At 38.1% G+C, this 7,393-nt stretch overlaps 1 protein-coding gene across 3 annotated transcripts in view; it reads right to left on the bottom strand.

Moving 5' to 3' along the window:
* CTNNA2 (catenin (cadherin-associated protein), alpha 2) overlaps window positions 1–7,393 on the bottom strand; it is a 1,691,926-nt gene that overhangs the window by 1,550,077 nt on the left and 134,456 nt on the right. The gene's annotated exons all lie outside the window — the stretch shown is intronic.

A 7,393-nucleotide genomic window follows, 5' to 3' on the forward strand; every position in this document is an offset into this window, starting at 1 on the left:
TTTCTTTTGCTTTTCAAGGAGAGGAGCAAAGGGGGGGGAGGGGTTTGTGCGGGGATAAGGGTGCAACAATGAATGAATGGAATTCCAAAATCTCTATAGATGTTCATTGAAATGAAAAATAAACAAACTAAATTAAAATTAAAAAAAAAAGAATAATAGATGCACCACTGTACCACAAGTGTAGTGAGACTTCACCTCACATACTTTAGGCATGCCCTCAGGAAGAGCCAGTCCCTGGAGAAGGCTTCATGCTTTAAAAGGTGGTGTGTCCGCGACTAGGAGGAAGACCTTCAACAAGATGGATTGACACAGTGACTGCCAAAATGGGCTGAACACAGCAGGGTTGTGAGGATGACACAAGATGGGAAGGTTTTTATTTGTTGTACATAGGGTTGCTGTATGGCAGATACAACTCAATAGCTCCAACAACAGCAACTACACAGAGAAAACAGTGTATTAAATCACTAGCTGGTAAAAAATTATTAGCTATATGTAACTTAAAAAAGAAAATTTACATTAACCAGACCTTCTTTGGAATAAATAGGAGTATGTTACTAGGGATAATCTATGAACTTTTATTTTGGAGAAATAAAACCTTCTAGCACCCCCCCCCAAAAAAAAACCAACTGATAAAATTGTTGAGGATGTACTAGAAGAAAACTTTCCAAGTATTATGAAAAAACAGACATTCAAGAAGCTCAGCATACTTCAAACAGACTAGACACTAATTAAAAAAACAAAAACAAAACAACAAAAACCCCAAAACAAAACATTTTTTGTTGTTGTTGTTATGTGTTGTTGATTCACCTGTGACTTTAACAATCCTATGTACAACAGCCCTAACCCCTGCTCCCATGCCAATCTTATTGTCTCTGACACTCCTACTTCCAATACCCCCATCACTGAATCAATCCAATCTTCCTTTCTTGGCCTGTTCCTCCACCCTCCCAAAAATGAAATCTTCTCCAAAGACTGATCCTTCCTTGTAACATGATTAAAATATGTCGTTCGAAGCTTCAGAATCCTTGCCTCCAAGGAGCAGCCTGGTCTCACCCTGTCCGGAACTAATGTGTTTGTTCGCCTAGTAATCCATTGTATATTCAATATTCTTCTCCAGCACCACAGCTCAAAGCCATCAATTCTCCTTCTATCATCCCTAGTCACTGTCCAGATTTCTGAGGCATCACAAGTAATTGCAAAGACCATGAACTGTATTAGGCACACTTTACCCTCCCGACTGACATCACTGCTCTTCAGTACTTTAGAGAGGTCTCTGACAGCAGCCTTTCCCAATGCAATTCGTCTTTTAATTTCATGGTTGCTGGTGCCAAGAGTGTTAATTGTGGACAAGATAAATAATAGTCAAATTCTCCAAAATTAAATAGAAAGATAAAACAGTAAAAGCAACTCAAAGAAAGCAGTCACCTACAAAGAAGAATGAACTATATTAAACTCTAACTTCTTAGTAGAAACCATGAAAACAACAAAACAAAGGAAGGCCATATAAAAGGCTAAAGAAATAATTGTTAACCGATAATCCTGTTCTCAAATGAAACTGTCCATCAAATATAAAGGGAATCAAGGCAATTAGTTTTAAAGTAGGAATTTAAGAAATAATATGCTTAGGGTTGAGAATAGAGATTTGGTGATTTTTTTGAAAAGATTTTTCTGGGAAGTACAAAGCAATAAATATCTTTTTTCTTATCTACATACTAATTTATTTAAAAATATCTTTAATTCTGGTTTCTAATTTCTTCATTTGACTGAAATCATCAAATAAATACTTTTTAAACTGGAAAAAAAAAGAAATTAATGGAAACAAGATGAACTCTACAGTAAATACTAAAAGAAGTTCTTCCTACAGAGATAATAAATAAAATTGGATGGACCAATGTAACCAACAACAATACAAAAAAGAACTCAGCAAAATGACAATAGTATAACCCTGGCTATTAATAATCAGACTGAATGTAAATGGATTAAACACATCCAGTAAGAGTAAAATTAGAATGAACACACGACATACCAAAATCTCTTCAAAACAGCAAAGACAATACTTAAAGGTCAGTTCAAAACAATAAGCAAAAAAATTAATAAAAAGAATAAAACAAATTACTTAGCTCAACGTCTCTCACAAATAAAAGATGAACAAGTCAAAAACACAGACTATAGAAGAAAGAAATGACCAAGAGTAGAAAGAAAAGGAACAGATAACAGAAAAACAACTGAAATAACAAGAGATGAAGCTGGTTCTTTATAAATTTGTCAATAAAATTGACAAATCATTGGCGGAAAAAATAAAAGGAAAGAAAGAGAAAATACAAACAACTTGATTGAGAAAGGAAAGGGGGGGTAATGTCATGACAGAGCCAACCAACATGAAAACAATAATAATGGAATATTATGAAATGCTATAGTCGCTTGGGACTCGAGGGCACTTAACAACAATAACATCGATGGAGAGAGAAAGAGAGAGAGAGAGAGAGATCAGCTGGCCCAGTGAAAAGAAAACGATGTGACCAAGAAAAATGTGGGTGACTTTTAGTTCGCGGCCCTTAGGCCAGTCTTTCATTGTTTTTGTTCAGACATTCCTCTAGGTTGTATAGCCCTGGTGTACAAGTTGTCGTCCCTGGTCACTTGTGGTTGCTGTGAGGCTGAGCACTGTGACACTGATGTGTCAGATGTGTTAATGGTTGACTACCCAATGCGGACTGAGAGTGGGGTGCAGCTCCCCGATTAAACAAGCGTGGAAGGACGAGTGGCATCCACTTCCATAATAGCTTGCCTCCGGAAAACCTATGAACCTGGAGAGAGGATGAAAGGCACCCTTCATAGGGTTGCTATGAGTCACCTGCGACTCGAGGCACTTAACAACAATAACATCAACAGAGAGAGAGAGAGAGAGAGAGAGAGAGAGAGAGAGAGAGAGAGAGAGAGAGAGAGAGATATCAGCTGGCCCAGTGAAGAGAAAATGATGTGACCAAGACAAAGGTGGGTGACTTTTAGTTTGTGGCCCTCTGGCCAGTCTTTCATTGTTTTTGTTCAGACATTCCTCTAGGTCGTATAGCCCTACTGTACAAGTTGCCGTCTGCGGTCGCTTATGGTTGCTGTGAGGCTGAACACTGTGACACGGATGTGTCAAATGTTTTAATGGTTGGCTACCCAATGTGGTCTGAGAGTGGGGTGAAGCTCCCCAATTAAACAAGCGTGGAAGGAGGAGTGGCGTCCACTTTCATAAGAGCTTGCCTCCGGAAACCCTATGAACCTGGAGAGAGGATGAAAGGCACCCAAGCGTCAAGGACTCTCCTTCATAGGGTCGCTATGAGTCGCCTGTGACTCGACGGCACTTAACAACAACAACATATTGAAACAAATTTGAAAATCTAGAGGAAATTAGCAAAATCTTGGGAACTGACACCCCACTCAAACTGGCATAAACACTAGTAGAATACTTATATTTGTTGTTGTTGTTGTTATGTGCCATCGAGTCGTTTGCGACTCACAGCGATCCTATTGGTACAAGAACCCTAAACGCTGTTCTATCCTGTGCCAACCTTGCTGTCTCAAACACAAACACATTTTACAATGAATTCAGAGAACTGTCACTAATTCTACTTAAATTACTTAAATTTCTAGAAAAAGAAAGAACGTTCCTGTATTCATTCTGTGAAGTAAGCATAAACCCTGATAGCAAAACAGAAAAAGATATCATCAAAAAAGAAAATTGTAGAGCAATATCTCTCATGAACATAGATGCAAAAGTCCTAAAAAGCCCTAGCTAATAGAATTTAACAGTTTATAAAAAAGAATTCGTAATGATCAAGTGGGACTAATAAAAGGCCTGCAAGGATGGTTCAACATTTTAAAAATCATTGTAACCCTCATATTATGAAAGCAAAGGATAATAACCACATGATCATAGTCATTAATGCAAAAGAAGGCTTTCAAAAAATTCAATAACTTAAAAAAAACCAACCAAAAAAGTTTCAATAACTTTTTCTGATTAAAATACTCAATAAAATAAGAATAGAGGGATTTAATATATATAAAATATGTAAGGCATCCCATTGCCTTTTATATATGGCATCCCATTGTCTTGTTGTTTGCATGCTTTCCTCACATAGTTAAAAGTATATATGCAAAACCAAGAGCCAACATCATTCTCGTTTACAAGAGACAAAACACATTCCCTGTGCAAATAAGAACCAAGCAAAGATATCCATTATCACCACTCCTATTCAGTATCATATTGGCATTCCTAGCTAGAGCAATAAGGCAAGAGAAAGAAATAGGAATTATCCACATTGGCAAAGAGGAGGTAAAATTATCTTGACATGCAGATGATTTGATAATGTACAATGAAAACCCTAAAGATTCAACAATAGGAATAAAAATGTTAGATTGGGTAGAGCTATTCAGCAGAGTGGTAAGATACAAGAGCAACAATTGTCAGTTGGATTAATTCATAGCAATAACCACAAAAATACTAAAAAAGTTACAACACACACACTCCAATAAAATGAAATAAAGGCAATATCATTTACTATAGCCAACTACAAGATGAAATATTTAGGAATAAATCTATCTTCTTATTGTTCTTGTTAGGTGCTACTGAATCATGTACAACTCATAGTGACCCTTTGAATAAGAGATCTGTCCTATCCTGTGCCATCCTTACCATCTCTGATATATTTGAGCCCATTGCTGTAGTCACTGTGTCAGTCTATCTCAGTAGGGATCTTTCTCTCTTCCACTGACCCTCCACCCTTCCAAGAATGATATCCTTTTCCAAGGAATAGCCTGTCCTACCTGTCCTACCAACATATCCAAAATATGAAGCTTTGATATCCTCACCTCGGCGGCACTTAACAACAACAACAACATAGAGAGAGGACTAGTGGACAGAAAGCTATGCTACCAAATCCAAGTTGGGTGATTTTAATCTGAGGCATTCAGGCCTAGTTTAAATTGTCTTTTGTCAAACATTCTTCTACGTGGTCTGTGTATTGCTGTATGGAGGTAACTCGTGATTGCTGTGATGCTAAACACTGTGACATTCATGTGCCAAATGTGATAATGGTTACACATTGTGGACAGTGTTCAGTGGAGCTTCCCGTAAAAACAAGCTTGGAAGCAGGATTCCACTTCCAAAATGGCTAGCCTCTGAAAACTCTGTGAACAGTGCTCAGGTCTTTCATTCATAGGGTTGCTATGAGTCGTCTACAGCTCGACGGAACTTAACAACAACAACAACAACAATCCTTGCTGCCAAGGAACACTCTCACTGCACCTTTCCTGTTTATTCCTGTCAAACCTGTTTATTCTTTCAGCATTGCATGTGATGTTCAGTACTTTCCTGCAATACTACAAATCAAAGGTATCAATTCTTCTCCTGTTATTCTTATTAACTGTCCAGCTCTCAGATGCATAACAAGTCATTGAGAAGACCAAGGCCCAAATCAGGCATATTAATCTTCCAACTGACATCATTAATCTTCAGTATTTTGGAGAAGTCCTTGACAGTGGACTTGCCCGAAGCAATATATCTCTTTGTCTTCTGACTGCTGGTACCAAGGCCATTGACTGCAAATCCAAGCAAAACAAAATTATTAATTGTGTCAATCTTTTCTCCATGTTTAATAACGTTGCCCATTGGTCCAGTGGTAAGAGCCTTCATTTTCTTAAGATGAATCCAGCTCTTTCTTAGTGTTGGTAGGATGAGATTCTTGAGTTACTTATTTAATAGTGGACAGTATAGTTTAATATGATTCCCAAGTAGAAGCTGAATGCATCTGATACCAGGGGTATGTAAGAAGAAGGAAAAGGGGGGGACCACCTGCAGAATATCATATTGAACTCATTTGAATTTCTCATCACTTAGGAATAGATGTGATGTGTTATTAGCTGAAATTTGGTTGTTTAAAAGCCTTATTCCAACCAAAAGTGGCTATCCTGATGTTGTTTTTAGGAACTGGTGGTGGTTTGCCCACCACAAATGATTTATGTGTGGTTTGCCCTTCAACAATTATTTTGATTTGTCATGATGAAATGCATGTTAAGTCTGTGTTTCAGCTGATCACTTGATTAAACAGATGCTTTGAGCAAACTTAGGGGGGGAAAAGATGCAATCCATACTGAAGGTTGTTGTCTTTGATCTTTTTCAACAAGTGCTTCATGTCCCTCTTGCTTTTGGCAAGCAAGGTTGTGTCAAACACATAACTCTGGTTGTTGCTGAGTCTTTCTCTGATCTTCATGCCACATTGTTTTCGTACTGCCTGGCTTCACAAATTATTCCCTCATCATACATACTGAATAGGTATGGAGAAAAAAAAATACACATATGATGCACACCTTTCCCAGTTTGAAAAATATATTGTTCCCTTGTTCTGTTTTGACAAGAGGTTTTTGGTCTAGGTATAGATTCTGTATGAGTACAACTAAGTGTTCTGGGATTCCCATTCCTCGCAATATTAGCCATAGTTTTTTATTATCCACACAGTCAAATGTCTTTGCATAATCAATAAGACACAGACATTCTTCTGATACTCTCTGCTTTCAACTTGGGTTCATTTGAAACAAGAAGTGATATCCCTGGTGTCACTGTCTAAATCCAGCTTGACCTTCTGGAAGTTCCCTGTCTATGTACTATCCCAGCCATTTTTGGATGATCTTCAGCAATACTCTTCTAGCATGTGAAATTGTCCAATGATTTCCACATTCTGTTATAACATCTTTCTTGGGAATGGGAACATTCCAGTTAGTTGAACAGGTAGCTGCCCTCCAAGTTTCCTGGCATAGACTGTTAAGCACACCCAGGGTTGTATCTGTTAGTTGAAAAATGTTATTAGTGTCCTATCTATTCCTGAAGCCTTATTTTTCTACATTGTCTTAAGTGTAGCTTGAACTTCTTATTGGTTCTTGCTCATATGATGGTTCCTGAAATTTTTCAATGTTGACTGTTTTTTTTTCTTGTACAGTGACTCTGTATATATATTTCTTCCATTTACACCAGAAAACAACTATAAGAAACAAGAGGTCTACTTAAATGGAAAAAATAGTTCTTGTTCATGGATTAACATTGAGAAAAAGATAATCCAATCAAAAATCTACATGTTGTTGTTGTTGTTATGTGCCGACGAGTCGTTTCCGACTCATAGCGACGCTATGCACAACAGCCCTAAACCCTGCTCTATCCTGCGCCCACTGCACTGCCTCTGACACACCCATCCTGATTACCCCAGTCACCGAATCAATCCATATCACAGATGGTCTTCCCCTCCTGCGCTGTCCCTCCACCCTCCCAAGTATGATGTCCCTCTCCAAGGACCCGTCCCTCCTGGCAACATGTCCAAAGTATGTCAGACGAAGCCCCAGAATCCTTGCCTCCAAGGAG

The sequence above is a fragment of the Elephantulus edwardii genome, unplaced genomic scaffold (assembly GCF_000299155.1).
Source record: "Elephantulus edwardii isolate Elephantulus edwardi_28Jun2011 unplaced genomic scaffold, EleEdw1.0 scaffold00275, whole genome shotgun sequence".
NCBI lineage: Eukaryota > Metazoa > Chordata > Mammalia > Macroscelidea > Macroscelididae > Elephantulus > Elephantulus edwardii.